This window comes from Heterocephalus glaber, unplaced genomic scaffold (assembly GCF_053883595.1).
Source record: "Heterocephalus glaber isolate CG9 unplaced genomic scaffold, H.glaber_assembly_v1.0 deba00001600, whole genome shotgun sequence".
Taxonomy (NCBI): domain Eukaryota; kingdom Metazoa; phylum Chordata; class Mammalia; order Rodentia; family Bathyergidae; genus Heterocephalus; species Heterocephalus glaber.
Window position 1 is genome coordinate 12571827 of NW_028258372.1, and position 14572 is coordinate 12586398.

At 33.1% G+C, this 14572-nt stretch overlaps 2 protein-coding genes and 1 pseudogene across 10 annotated transcripts in view; 2 read left to right on the top strand and 1 right to left on the bottom strand.

The window, feature by feature from the left end:
• Positions 1 to 14572, top strand: part of Rabgap1l (RAB GTPase activating protein 1 like) — a 725139-nt gene that overhangs the window by 248887 nt on the left and 461680 nt on the right. The gene's annotated exons all lie outside the window — the stretch shown is intronic.
• LOC101719266 (protein SPO16 homolog pseudogene) lies at positions 2990 to 3644 on the bottom strand (annotated as a pseudogene).
• Gpr52 (G protein-coupled receptor 52) overlaps positions 11129 to 14572 on the top strand; it is a 62950-nt gene continuing 59506 nt past the window's right edge. For 2 of the 3 annotated variants that reach the window (XM_021265395.2, XM_021265396.2), the window contains exon 1: positions 11129 to 13470. The gene's annotated coding sequence lies outside the window, so the exon portion shown is untranslated. The remainder of the gene's footprint in view (positions 13471 to 14572) is intronic. The other variant, XM_087194132.1, reaches the window with a different exon arrangement.

Sequence of the window (14572 nt, forward strand, 5' to 3'; positions counted from 1 at the left end):
ACTATTCTCTGACTTTTCAGTACCCAATTGAGTCTAGCATCTTATTATTAGGACACTTAAATCCTATGAGAATCTATTTTTAATTGAAGATGTTTTTCCTTGAACAAAATTATATTTTTTCAAAAAAAAAGTCTTAATATCACTATTGCTGTAAACCATCTACTACTTTATAATGCTTGTGTACCTGGTTATTTCAACACCTGAAAGTAGGTTCAAGAAAGTGATCAGAAGATAGTAACAATTTGTAATGAGAGTTTCTATTGCAGACCCATGATAAACAAATTTAAGGCTGTGTTTATGCTCATCATGTGAAAGAATCTGGAGCCTTGCAGGGTTGAAGTTGGCATTGTGGAAGTATGGATGCCAGATTTAATGCCAGCATTTAATCTCTGTATAAAATGTATTTATGAACATTTACTTAAAATTCTATTCCCAAACCCAGTAGTTTGCTAACACTTGCATTGTGCTGTTTAGTGGGCCAAAGACTACCCAAGATGATTGCTGATCTTTATTTCTGTCTTCTAATTCAGTTTTCAATATTTTCTTCTTTGATCCACAATCCTTTTGAATAAGAGCATTTTTATTTACTGGGCTTCTGCCAGTTTAGCAATGTCCACTCCTCTTTTAGGCATATCTTGGAAACAACATAATAAATTTCTTCTTTCCTTTCTCAATTTCTGTCTCTTAAAAGTGACTTGTGTGAGGAGTTCAATGTTCTGAGTTGTTCCCTGTGCTGCCTAATCACTGTAACCACTTTACTTTGAAACTGTCTGCTGGAAAAGAAAGTCATACTGGCAGATATAGGTCAATTCCTTTGGTTTGTCATTTTTCTCATTCGCCTGTAACTTGACCCAAGAATAATGAGAAACTGTAATATTTTTAGCTGTCTTTTAAAAATCTTTGTATTCTCGCTGAGTTTAAGCCATCTCTGTCTCTAATATTTTAAGAAAATCCTGCTGTGTGTTCTAGATTAGGCTCCAGCTCTATAAAATAATTGTTTGTGTTGATGTTTAGCAGGAAATGGACACAAATTAGTTAACCTGATTTATTTAGCAAATATTATTACCTTCTGTTATGTACTAGGTGCTGTGCTTGCCACTGAAGACAATGATAATAAAAGATATTCTGAAAGGAGCTCATAGCCTAGTGAAGAATATGGTCAAATATGCTCTAACCTGTGTTGGTTGGTGAATTAAATTACCTAGTAGGTTTCTTTAGGCCTCTGCAACAGACTCTTAGTGATCTTCTGGTTAGTATATCCTAGGACTAAGAAGATGTTATGGTTTAGATCTGGGGTATCCCCCAAAAGCTTTTATGTATTTGGGAGGTGGTTAAATCATGGGAGGTGCTATCGCTGATTTGCTGTTAGACGCGGGACCTGGTTGGAAGAGGCAGATCACCGGGAGTGTGACCTGGAAGGGTATATCTCCATTCCCTGCTCCTCCTCTTGTTCTCTAGGCTTCCTGACTAGCATGATGCGAGCAGCTTTCCTCTGCCAAGGGCCTTACATCAGGCCCTTTCTGCCTTGGATCCAGCCAACCAGGCACTGTTAACTATTAGCCAAAATAAATCTCTCCTCCTCTAATTTGTGGGTGTTGAATATTGTGGCATAGCAATGGGAAAGTGACTAAGACAGAAGATTTCATGTTATTATTTTCTGTTGATATCTCATCTTTCATCATATCTAATATGATCTTGAGTATGCTATATATTTATAACGTCAACAATATCAATTGTTTAATATATCTTTGGAGAAAGTGCTAATCAACAAAAATATTGTTCAACAAACATGTACTAATATCTGTGATTGAAACGCTGTGTGTTAGGTTTCATGAGTGATGCAAAGATAAATGAGACAACTTTCTGCATATAGGAGCTGACAATGCATTGTTCATATGAAGTGGCCTTAGGATTATAAGGGAGGTTTGGGGGGGGTAGATAACAATCAAGATACTTTTTTAGTCCTTGATATAATAGAAGTGTATATTTAAAGGAGCATCTTGGGATTATTAACTATATTATCTCATATAATTCTTTAGTATCGGTTCATAATAACATGCAGTTGGATATTTTACTTAAGGTTAATGGATACTGTAGACTCAAAAATTAGCATAGTTCCTCATCAACTTAGTTACATAGTGTTTAGTGTTGCCTTTCAGAGTACTTAATCATCATTATCAAAAGATATCTTTTGAATATCAGCTACTGTATATGTGTCGGGATTTTCAACTTTGAATAATATTTCAAAGCATTTTGTGTTGAGGGAGAGAGATCCTCAAAGACACTCTTTCTACCAATGTTGACTACTTTGCCCTTTCAATACTATCTAAATATATGGAGGCAGAAAATTAAATATAAACTGCTTACACTTTTAACTTTCTTGACAATAAATCTTACAGAAGTAAACTATAAGAATTGTAAAAATGCATACTTACCAGGTTAATTGAATGCTATAAACAAGGTTATCTTCCTAAAACTAAATTACTACTGACCTTGTGAACATGATACTGGCAAGTATTGTGTGTGGGGTGTGTGTGTATGTGTGTGCGTGTGTGTATGTATATTTTTTTTAAAGCTTGGCATGCTTTTGAGGCCATGTGCCTTCAGATGATTCAGTGTTTTTTTCCAACACATTTTTCAACTCTCTGGAAAAATTAGATGTGTGATAGATCATATGACCTTCACTTGGTACATCATTTACATATTTAATCTCTTTATGTTCTGTTTTCTTAGCCTGCAACAAATTAAGAACTACTTTGCTCTAACATGATGATAAATGCTTCAACAAATGTTGGTATCAACATTGCATAGCAATAATTTGTTATGAGATAACAGTGAGATTATCAGGATCTACTTCAAGTAAAGATTTTATTTTTTTAAATAAAATGGCTTTTAATTGTATACATGTTATTTTAAGTTAACATAAACATCTTTAAAGTAAATATATATTTAAATATAACTTAACAGGTCTGATTACTTTTATGTTCTTCCAAAAGAACACTTATAACTAGTTCTCTAATTTGGGTTAATTGAATCACTATTCAGTTTTATCTTTTGCAGTGTTTTCCAAATAGGACTTTGTTCTACGATGTAAGCTTTAGTTGTTATCATTCTATAGCAGACGCTATCCATATATGGTTTGGAAGTAGTCTTAGCTATAGTGCACATAAGATTGATAGCATTTGCTGTGTTGTGTACTGGAAGTATCTGTAATTTACTTCCCAAGAATCTCTGCTGAATCCTGAATATCAGTTTCCATTCTTCAGGCCCATAAAGAGCAGCAAATAGAACCAAAAAACTATTCCAGTAAATGTTAAGAAACTTCTCAATTTTGGTTAGAAATATTTCTTCAGCTGACATAATGCATTTGTTAGCATCCATCAATAAAAATGCAACTCCAGAAAGAGAAAATAAAATTGATCCATTTTCCACTGAATCTGAATACCGAATCATGTGGCTTTGATTTTCCAGAGCAGTTGCAATTTCATAATTCTTAAGAGATGAGCTAATAATAACAGTAGTTGTCCAGTTTACTTTTGCTTTTTCACCACTTTCAGCCATCTGTACATCTTTGGGTCAGCCCAGTTTCTAATGATGCCACAATCTCATCTCCAAGTCCTCAGAGTGGTTTAAGCTGCCCGAACTTCCAGAATGTTCTGCAAACTATGTCTCAAGTAAAGATTTTAAATTGTTGTAGAAATAAAAATTGAAAATTGAAAAAAATTTGAGAGCATTTCTGGACAACTAATGGTAATAGCCTCCAAGATTTCTTGTTCTCGAATTGCGGAATTATTATAAAATGTATAATGTATACATATACATAGGCAATGTATATATGTGGCAGAAACAAGTAGAAATCCAACAACTATTATAAAATTAATTATATATGCACTACATAGATCTAAATTACTCTAGTTAAAATAGTAATTAAATTATTGAATAATTTTTAGTTTGGAGGTACAGTCTAGTCACTTAATACAGTTATATAAAATTATATTGGGTTCTTTTTCTGGTGCTCTAGAGTGTTTGTAATTTTTTTTAAAACAAGGAAAAATAGTATTTTGTTGGTCAGTTTTAGTGACCATGGATTAAGAACACAGCAAGGTATTACAAATCATTTGAATTACAATAGTTATTTAATAGAAAGAAATTGTACTGGACTCAGGACCTAAATATTAATGGTTATGACAAGCCATATTCTTTACTGGGTAAGGGGAAAGGAGTTTGTCCTTTTGAAGGCATTCTCTTCTACAGTTATAAGATTCCACAGTAGCTATCCCTAGTCAACAAGTGCTTAACACTCCCTGTCTAGGTCTGAAGAAGAACATGGCACTTTTTCCCAACAAAATCTGCTAAGTTCTTCTGTACTAGCTCACAATTAAACCAGCAGTTTTAGGGAGAAAAAACTGAAAAAAAAACCTGAAAAGGTACAAATAAAGCAAAAGCGTATGGATATATATTCTGTTTCTATTCAGTTCTTTCTACTTCATGAATGCTAGAGAAATATGCTATGTTAACAGCACACATTACCATTGTCATTGAATCTTGATTATTAGTATGACCAAGAAATATGTGAAACTAAAGACATTTTTGATTTTCTAATGCAAAGCATATAAATCTAAGTATTTCATTTCCAAGTATGACCATCTCTAGGAAAAAAACCTGTTACTTCTTAATTTAGATTCTTCAAAAGTCTTAGCACTCCTTATAGAACTTTTATGAATTTTGTCCTCCATGAAAACTGCACCCTAGAACATTGAGCAAGATCTAGCGTATGGTAGGCCTTCAGTAAATATCTTGTTCTAGATTCTAAATAGATTAATCTGGCATAGCATTTTGGCAGTAAGTAGATTTTTTTCCCACATTTATGGTATTCTACTGCAGAACAGTGAAGACTGGAGTTTAAAAGGCTAGAAAATTCAGAATTTACATACACTGAATAGTTAAGTTAAATTCAAGTTTTAATAAAAAGGCAAACTTGTTGGATATGGGGAAAGGGGTCAGGGGAGGAAGAAGGGGTGCAGATAGGGACAGGGAGTAAGGGACCAAAATGACCAAGACGTGCTATATACAGGTACCAGGTCCCCAGAATTACTGTGGGTATGAAATACTGCAAAGATACACTAATTACAACAAAGAAAAAACTTTCATGCTTCATGGAGTTCTATAGCTTGTAGAGATAGCAAAACCACATTGTCAGATACGTATTGGTTGATGGGGAATATAAGTAATATAAAAGACATGCTCCAGTTCTTTTGCTGAAGTTTTTGTTTTTTGATTTTTAAATTTGGACTTCAGATAACTCATAAAGACAAGAACATGAGTATTTCAAGTTTTCTCTTGAAAATTGAGTCATGGATGTTACTTTTTAAGCCAAGTTAAGGTTTGATTATTCTATACTTCATGGCTTTTTAAAATCCTAGTTGCTATAACAACTTTGATATTTCTTTATTATTTTTAGCACTTCAGTTGCCATAACAATAAGGTATCTTAAAAAATAGCAATTTCCACTTATATGGGAAAGATCCCTTTCAATTAAAAATGAATTTGAATTAATATTTCTTTCTTATAATGCAAACCTATCATTCAAAATGTGATTATACTCTTCTATTTCCATGCAATTTTAACAGACTTTTTACAAGAGATATTTTATGGTTAAACTTTTTCCTTTATGTTTTTACTATGAAAAATTTGAAGGAAAATGGGTATTTTGAATCCTTTCTCTGATACATTAACTATTGATGGAATTTCAGTGTTATAAAAATCTTATTAAATGGGCTGGGGATTTAGCTCAGTGGTGCCACACCAGCCTTGCAAGCTCAAGGTCCTGAGTTTAATCCCTGGTACAAAAAAAAAGTATTAAATAATTTAATTTCCAGATTATTTCATAATGAAAGAAAAGCTCTTATATAGGAGATGTAAGAAAGCTTGGAATTTCCTTTTATCTTTTTTTGAGACAGAGTCTCCCTCTGTAATTCAGGTTGACCTTGAACTCCCTATGTAGCCCAGGCTGGTCATGAACTTGGAGTGATCCTCCTGCCTCAGTCTCCTGTGTGCTAGGATTACAGGTGTGCGCCACCTGTTATGTTATTTTTTAAAGTGCACTTCAAATATTTTTGTGCCATATTAAAATAGTTATGACTTCACTTATCTAGAATATTTGGCAACCTAGGCCTACACTATGGCACTTTTACTCAGAACAGTACTTTTATTTGAGAAAAAAAATTCTAATAAGCTTACCTTCTGATATTTTAGCCTTTAGAAAATTAAAATAGCAAATTAGAATGGGAAGAAGATACTGCTATGTGTGCTATGCAAAGAAAGTCAGAAATATATATATATATTATATATAAACATATATATGTTTAGGTACCTAGTTATTGTACTTGAAAAAAGTAAACAATCTCCCTTTCTTCCTTCCTCCTCCTGTTCTTCCTCCTCCTATCTCTCTATACATCTGCATATATATATATCCAGAAGCTCCAAAAACTATGAGTATATTAGAAGACAATGTTCTATATTAACAATAATGATACCAGCCTATTAGCAAACACTTAAATTATGTTCAGAATTCTTGGTTTAAGGAGACAAAGTAGATAGATTATACATCTTATAAAAATTAAAATGTGAAAATATTAATTTAAAAAATCCATCCATCACTTGAGAAATGTAGGATCCATATAATTAAGGTTTTTTTGGACTGAGACTTGGTAATTTTTATTACTATGTTATTAATCACAAGATTTTCCTAATATGAATAGTTGTCAAGTTCAAACAGTGGTATTTCTTTCAAAGATGTATATTTTAAAAGAATGTTGATGGAGGTGATAATTCAATAGAAAAAGGAAAGTACTGCTATTAGTTTCCTGAGTTTTGAATGAACAACTGCTCTACACTTCTGTTTTAGTATCTAATTTCCATAACCAACTTTTATAGGTAGGCATTATCTCCAGTTTGCAGATGGATGCGAGATGCTCTGAGAGAATGACATAACCAAAGCCTCATAGTTAACAATCAGAGCTGTCATTGTGCCAACCCAACTGTGTTCCAATTCCAAAGCCTGTGCTCTTTCGTCTAAGTCGTAGTTGCTCCTCATTTTCAAACTTACTAATTATCAGACATAATAATGTATGTGAGATAAAATATGGAAGATCAAATTGTACCTTTTTTTGGGGTACCGGATATCAAACTCAGGACCTTGTGCTTGCGAGGCAGGCACAGCACCACTGAGCTAATTCCCTGGCCCAAATTGTACATGATTTTATTTTAGTGTTCTGCATACTATTTTGACCAATCCAGTTAATTTAATTTTTTTGTTGTTTGGTTTTTTGGAGATAGGGTCTTGCTGTACAGTTCTGGCTGACCTTGAACTCAGTATGTAGTCTAGGCGGGCCTTGAACACTTGCCTTAGTCTCGCTAGTGCTGGGGTTACAGGCATGTGCCAACATTCAAATATTTTTTAATTTGAGGGTTTCTGCATTGAGAAAAAGTTAAATATATACACAAATTAGCATTTTCTTTCTCTATTTCCCTTTGTAATTGATTCAACTTAATGGAACCCTTCAAAAGCTTGGCTTACTTGGCCAGTTGTCTTTAATCTCAGCTAACCACGGCAGTCTGAAAGTGTTACATAACTGCCCTTTAGTAAGGCTTTTCTCACCCAGGGCCTTACTTGCCTGTGTGCTGTTTTGTCACTGAGCCTTGAGTCAGTTGTACTCATTGATTGTGAAAGCATTCAGGGGCTAGATATACTTAGTCTGCTCTCTAGGATCTGTTTTTATTATTTATTTTTTGTTTATTTATGTTTGATCTGTTGTTTTTAGACATTATAATAGCTTTTATTCTTAAACATGGCTTCAGTGCGTTTTTGATATTTTTCTTTTTAAAGTATGTGTGGTTTCCTGGTATTGTCATAAAATTTACTCAAGTAATTTTAGGGCTCTTCTTTTGTAGTTTTACACAAACATGGAGCACTCTATACATGGAAGTGCAGCCATAGGTTTAGCGTTGTCTTTGGTTATAATTTGCTTATATAATATAAGTAATAATTTGCTTATATTATATATATATATGTGCTGAATGTTACATTTTCATTAATTTTGACATGTGTACATGCATGTAACCCACACCTATCGAGATACAGGATGTTTCCCTCATTCCTGAAAGTTCCCTTATACTTCATGGCTGTCTGTTCTTGACCGTGTGCGTATGAGCATGTATGCATATATTGTGCATGCATGTACACACCACAACAACTCTTCTGGTTTCTTTCAGTAAAAATTAGTTTTTCCTTTTCAGAAAGTAATGTAAAATCATGAAGTGTGTACTCTACAAGACATGACTTCTTTTCGTTAGTTGTTAGATTCATCCATATTGTTTGTATCATCAGTTGTGTTCCTTTTTCTTGCTGAGTAGTATTCTGTTGTATTTATTTTTAATTATAGGACTCATGTACTTAGGATATAGTTTATTTGTTATATGTTTTGCTAGTACTACCTCCCAGTTTTGGCTTGCTGATTATCTTATTATCTCTTGATAAGAATTTTTATTTCAAATGTTATTTGTTAAGTTTTTGTTTTACAATATTGGTTTTATGACCCTAAAGAAATCTTTGTTAACTTTTATGTTATGAGGGTAGTCTCTTTCTAGGATTGTTTTTAGAAGGTATGTATTTGTAGTTTCAATTTTATGTTTTGATTATGATCCTTTTCAACTACATTTTGGTGTGTAGTATAAAGAAGTTCAATTTTTTTTCCCCAGATGGGCATCCAGATTTTTCTAGTACCTTTTACTGAAAAGATTTTTCATTCCCCTTGACTTGTTTTACAGTTTTCATTGAAATTCAGTTGACCATATAATTGTGGATTTATTTTCTTACCCCCGCCCCACCTTCCTTGAGACAGAGTCTCACTTTATAGTGCAGGCTGTCCTTGAAGTCACTGTGCAACCCAGGATGGCCTCAGACTCATGGCGATCCTCCTGCCTCAGCATTCCAAGTGCTGGGATTACAGGCATGTGCTGTCATGCCAGGCTTGAAGAGTTTTCTTTGGTGTGTTTAATTTAAATTTTGCTAAATATTTTAAATTGCCAATGAAATGATGCAGAATGAAATGAAGTTAAGAATATAAACTTGTTCTTTTGCCCTTAGAGATCATTAAATAGATTGTGCTATGTGTCATTTTAGATGGTTTTTTAGCCCTTAGACCAAGTAAATTTAATACTATAATTTTATAATACACTTAAATACACTGTTACTGCATTTTTGTAATATTTGGCATCCTTAAAATCAGCAATTAATCATTTTTTTGCTAAATATGATTTTCAATACACTAGTCAGATATTCTTATTGACTTTGGTTTAGATGGAGGTATAGATGACCAATATTGCTCTTACTTTGAATATACTGTATTAGGAGATTAGTTTTTGGCAATACATTTTCCACCTCTTTCTTATGAATCTAGTATGTTGTACAAGGGACTGCAAGTAACTTTGTTTATTCTGCGCTTCAAAAAATCTTTTCCAGTCCTCATAGATTCTATTCTACATTTTTATATATTTTATATTAAAAATGTTAAACACTTACTTGTTGGACTTTTATTCTGTGCCCAGTGCTGTAGTGTAGGCACTTGAGAGCTAATGGCAAACAAAACAGCTGTTTGCTTTTTTTGTGAAGTTTGCAATCTAGTCAAGAAGACAAAACTGAATGAAATAAGTAATTATAAACTGGGATAAGTGTGGGATCTTGTCTCATATAGTGTAGGAACTCAGGGAAATTTCCCCAAAGAAAGTATTATTTGGACTTAGATTACATCTGAATTAAAGAAGTGTGATAGCATTGTAAATAGCAGGTATAAATATCTGAGGTCGTAGAAACATAGCAAATTTATGTGGGACTGGAGGAGAGGGAGATAGGCTGGGAGAGGTAAAGGCAGTTTGGGCAATACTAAACACAGAAGAGAGATGAGATTGGACAGATACATGAAGACTAGATTTTATAGGGTATTTTAGGATGTTATACTAAGTGTAGTATAAAACCTCTGAAATATTTTAAACATGATCTGGTTTGCATTTTGGAAAGAATATACTGTCTGTTTTGAGGATAATGAATTGCAAAGAAGCCAGAAACAACTCAGAAAGACCAGGTTGGAAACCACTGCAGTTATCCAAGTGCAAGATTGCTCTAGTTTGTGTAACATAATGGCAGTGGAGGTGGAGAAAAGTTAGTGGAGGGGAGGGGTAGTTAAGGACATAGATGTAGCTTGAACACATTCACCTTTTGGTAACTTTTAAAATATATTAAAAGATAAAATTTTACTTTTCCCTATATGTGTTTACTTGTTATGATTTTATATTGCTTCTAAATAAAAAAATCAGATGCTTGTGATGTCATCTAGTTATGACTTTTAGCTATTAGAAGTAGTTGTGAAGTAATCCCAAATAATGATTCCTCTTAGATATTTCTTGATTAGCATTCATCAGTTGAAAGGACACAGAGGTAGTTGGTAATGATTATAAAAAGAACGGCAATAATAAAACACCTAATGATCCTTAAAATGAAGAGAATGATGCCAAATGTGAAAACAAAGAATGCTACATATAATGAGCTATGTAAATATATGTTAATGTCCTCTTATTTTTAGAGCTTCACATTATAAATTAGTTCCTATTGTATCCATATCAGAAAAAAAGGATAGAAAAGAATTAAAGTTGGGAGCTAGTTCAGTCAGTTGCTAGAAAGAAGAAAATTACCTTTTTAGAACTATTGAAGCTTTTTTTTAATTTAGTGGGAGGAAAGAAAGAGGCTTCATGGGTCAAAGCCACTTTCTTAAACTGTATCATGTTCATATATCTTTGGAAGCATGTGTAACTGTGGATTATATACAGTGTTTAGATTCCAATCACTGCCAGTGATATATTTTTGGAAATATATGTGTCAAAAAAGCAATCTAGTATTTTAATTCTTCAAATGAGATTTTTTTGCTATTTATTTAATTTTAGAAATATTACAATTCAGAACAATTTTTAAATGTGTAAGTCTATACTTTAAAATTGATATGTCTAAATTTTGGTGACTTTGAGTTACCTTTAGTAACTGATAGATTTAATTTTAGAATTATTTTGTAATAAAGCTCATGCCTTTAGGTATCTCTTAAAGTCAAAGTGGTTCCTTGTAAAACAGAACTTTTTAGTTCTTTCATATTAACTTTATTTATTTATTTATTTATACATACATACATACGTACATACATACATATCAGGGATCGAACTCGGGACTTTGCACTTGTGAGCCAGGCACCGGAACCACTGAGGTAAATCCCCGGCCTTAACTTTAAATATCTACTTTCAAACCTAAATAGAGTAATCATTATAAAATTTTTATTCTAACTGGTCAAATATTTCTGGTAATGAAAAATGTGCTTATCACTCTGTCTTTCACAGAAACCTTCAAAGATTTAAGCAATAACATGCTCTTCCAGAAAGGCAGTTAAACATGAAGGAGGAATAGGGCTTTCTGTTCTTCAGAAATTATTTTTATGAAATTTGAAGTAATTCTTCTAAAACATTTCCTGACTGGCAGCCATCAGTAGGAAAGCGAAAATAGGGTCTATCAAAATGGTGTTAAGAATGACAATTTTGACCAGTTTCACAGCTCTGTAAGTGTAGGTGATCTATACTGACCTTGTCTAGTGCCCATTTTCTTCATTTGACCAATGACAGTTACAGTGGTCACTTCATAGAGATTTAAGATTTTTATAGAGAAAATATGTAAATGTACATAACATAATGTTTGGCTCATAAAACATGCTCTGAAAAAATATTAGTTATCTTCCATCTTCACCTTAACTTTCTTGATTTATCTTACTTCTGAAATAAATTTTAAATTAATTCATCAGTTTTTAAGAAAAGTGCTGACACCATGGGAAATATGTTTAGGTGAATGCTTGTCTGTAGAAAATAAAAGTGAATGTTTTTAACATCCATTAAATATTTGAGAAAATATCTAATTTCTTTCTTGTAACCTGGACATGTGTAGCTCAAGCATTGTATGACAGTTTTTTCACCCTCTGGCCCTTTCCACATATTAGGATGAAAAATGGACTAAACAGTCTTTCTGTTTATTCTTATGTATATACTTGTCTGAGATCATGTTTGACCTTAAGTATTTCTCTGAATAGATTTTAACATACTAGTATTATGTCCAGTGCTTTATTTGTACAGTTAAATATATTAAATTCATCAGTACTGTGTAGGTATGGCCAGGATTGAATAAAAGTAAATGGCTTTTAACTTCTAATCAAAATACAACTATGTATTCTGTAGAAAAAATAGTTATATCACTTCAGTTCATGAAGACTTGATTTTTAGTAATTAATAAGTTTTTTCTGGCAATGAGCATTAGGTTACTGCTGACTTTTTAGTGTCACAGTACCTTGTGGTAGTTTTTCTACAGAGTTTAAAGGTGTATGCCAGGGTTTTTTTTTTTTTTCCCTGTATGGTTCACAGGATATAATCTGTACAAATAACATAGGAAGAATTCCTTTAGAAGTTTCTAAATACTATTAGCATATTATAAGGATTGGTCAGTTCCATTATTTCCTTTTGTCAATCTTGATCGGAGCTTGCTGAGGAAGTCTATAAGCCTGCATGTGCCTGGCAACTGTTACCTAGTGACAGTTTCAGCTGCAGTAGCCATTGGCTGTGTTGTTGATTGGGGCAGGAGGACCGAGTCACCTTTCTGATGGTGAGTTCTGCATCAGCTCAGGATGAGGAGGAGGAGCAGGGCTTGGGCTCAGGTGGAGGCAGGCAGTGAAACTGAGAGATTGTGAAGAATCTACCGACAGCATCCTGGTAACTGCATCATAGTAAATCGGACTTCTGAATCAAGCAGCCTAGCCTAGCAGCTGATAAGAGTGAATGTAGGTGAGAAGTATTACCTTATTCCTGTAACAAGAGAACTATTTTGTGATAATTGAAACTAAGAATGTAAAAGGAGGAATATCCTGTGGCTTTTACAGAAGAAGGATTTCCCTGAATAATGTGGTAGTGCACAAGAAAATAACTTTCAGAAGAACGCTTTCTATTAAGCTGCTGCATTGTTCCTGAAGGAAATGTTTTTATTTCTAGAGTATGCTCTTTCTTCAAAAGCTATGATAACAATGACTGACAAGAGACTCTGAAATGCTTATACTTTAAGGGGGAAAAAATAAAAGACTTTGACAAATGTTAACCTGATACAAGAATGACCTTGGAAGCTTTTTGGATGGATTTTATCCTGCCAGCCTTTCAGTATTTCAAAGTCGAAGATTTAAACTCATCATGATGTTTTGAGGTATTTTAAAGCAAATCTATCTCAGAACCTACCTAATGGCCCTGGTATTAATTGAACACTTGCTCAAAATAGAATACAGAAATAGAAGAGGCATTTTCTTAACATGTGGTGGCTACATATTTGCAAATACAATAAATAAGGTAATTTTCTACTTTTAGAAGATTTAGTTGAAGTAATGATTTTTATGAAGTAATGATTTATTGTGTTAATAATCTAATGAAATAGAAGGGTATAGCAGTATATGAAACCTACTAGAAATAAGTAATAAATAATGGTAGTATTTGTTCTCATATAAGCTCAATGTATAGGAAAGTTTCTGTTGTCTAAATTTCATCTGTATTTGCATGTATGTAGGATATGGGTGTATGCTTGTAAAAAAGAGAAATAACCAAGCAAAAATTTACTGTAATGCTCCATTATAAGGAAAGCAGCATATGAAATAATGAAAATTATTTCCAGTTGTAGATGTTGAAGTTAATGGCTAAAAAGATTTCATTTTGAAAGGGAAGAGGTATAAATTACCTGACTGTTAGTAGCACCCAAAATTGTAATTGACAAAACCTTTTCTCCTCAAAGATGCTTAAAAATGCATGCAGAATTAAAACTTCAGGAGTTATCATACTGTTTTCAAGTGTTAATCTATTAACTCACTGTATGTTACCTTCCCTTACTAGAAATATTCTTTTTTTTCTCATGATAATTATAGGGCAATCTGGAGTCTGTTTGTTACCTGTGGTCTGCTCCTTTGTGCCCATTTAAATATGAGTCTTGGAATTAACCACAAGTAGAATTTTTCTTTCCTTAAAATAAAAACAAACCAGAGAGAAATAGATCAAAAAGTTGACCTATCAGCATCAAATCTGAACTAAGCCCAAGGACACTCTGCCAAAATGAACTTTCTCTTAGCTTTCCAACTAGATCTGAGATCTTAATTATTTAAATTCTAAAATGTGAATGCATTTTCATCATAGATGAAGCAGGAAGCCTGAGACAATATAAGACTTTTTCTTTTCTCTTTGTTTTCTAGTTGATCCCTAAGAAAATACCTCTCTTAGGAGAGCAAAACAGCCTACCCAGGGAAGCTTTCCTTTTCTTGGCAGTTTTTTTTTTCCTTTTTATGGATTTAATTTTTCGTAGTACAAGGTAACCTACAGTATTTTCTTTAGAAGTGCCATGTGTCTGCAAAAAGTTATTTGAGAGCACCCGAGGAAGCTAATCAGAGACCTCTTTTCACCTTTGTAG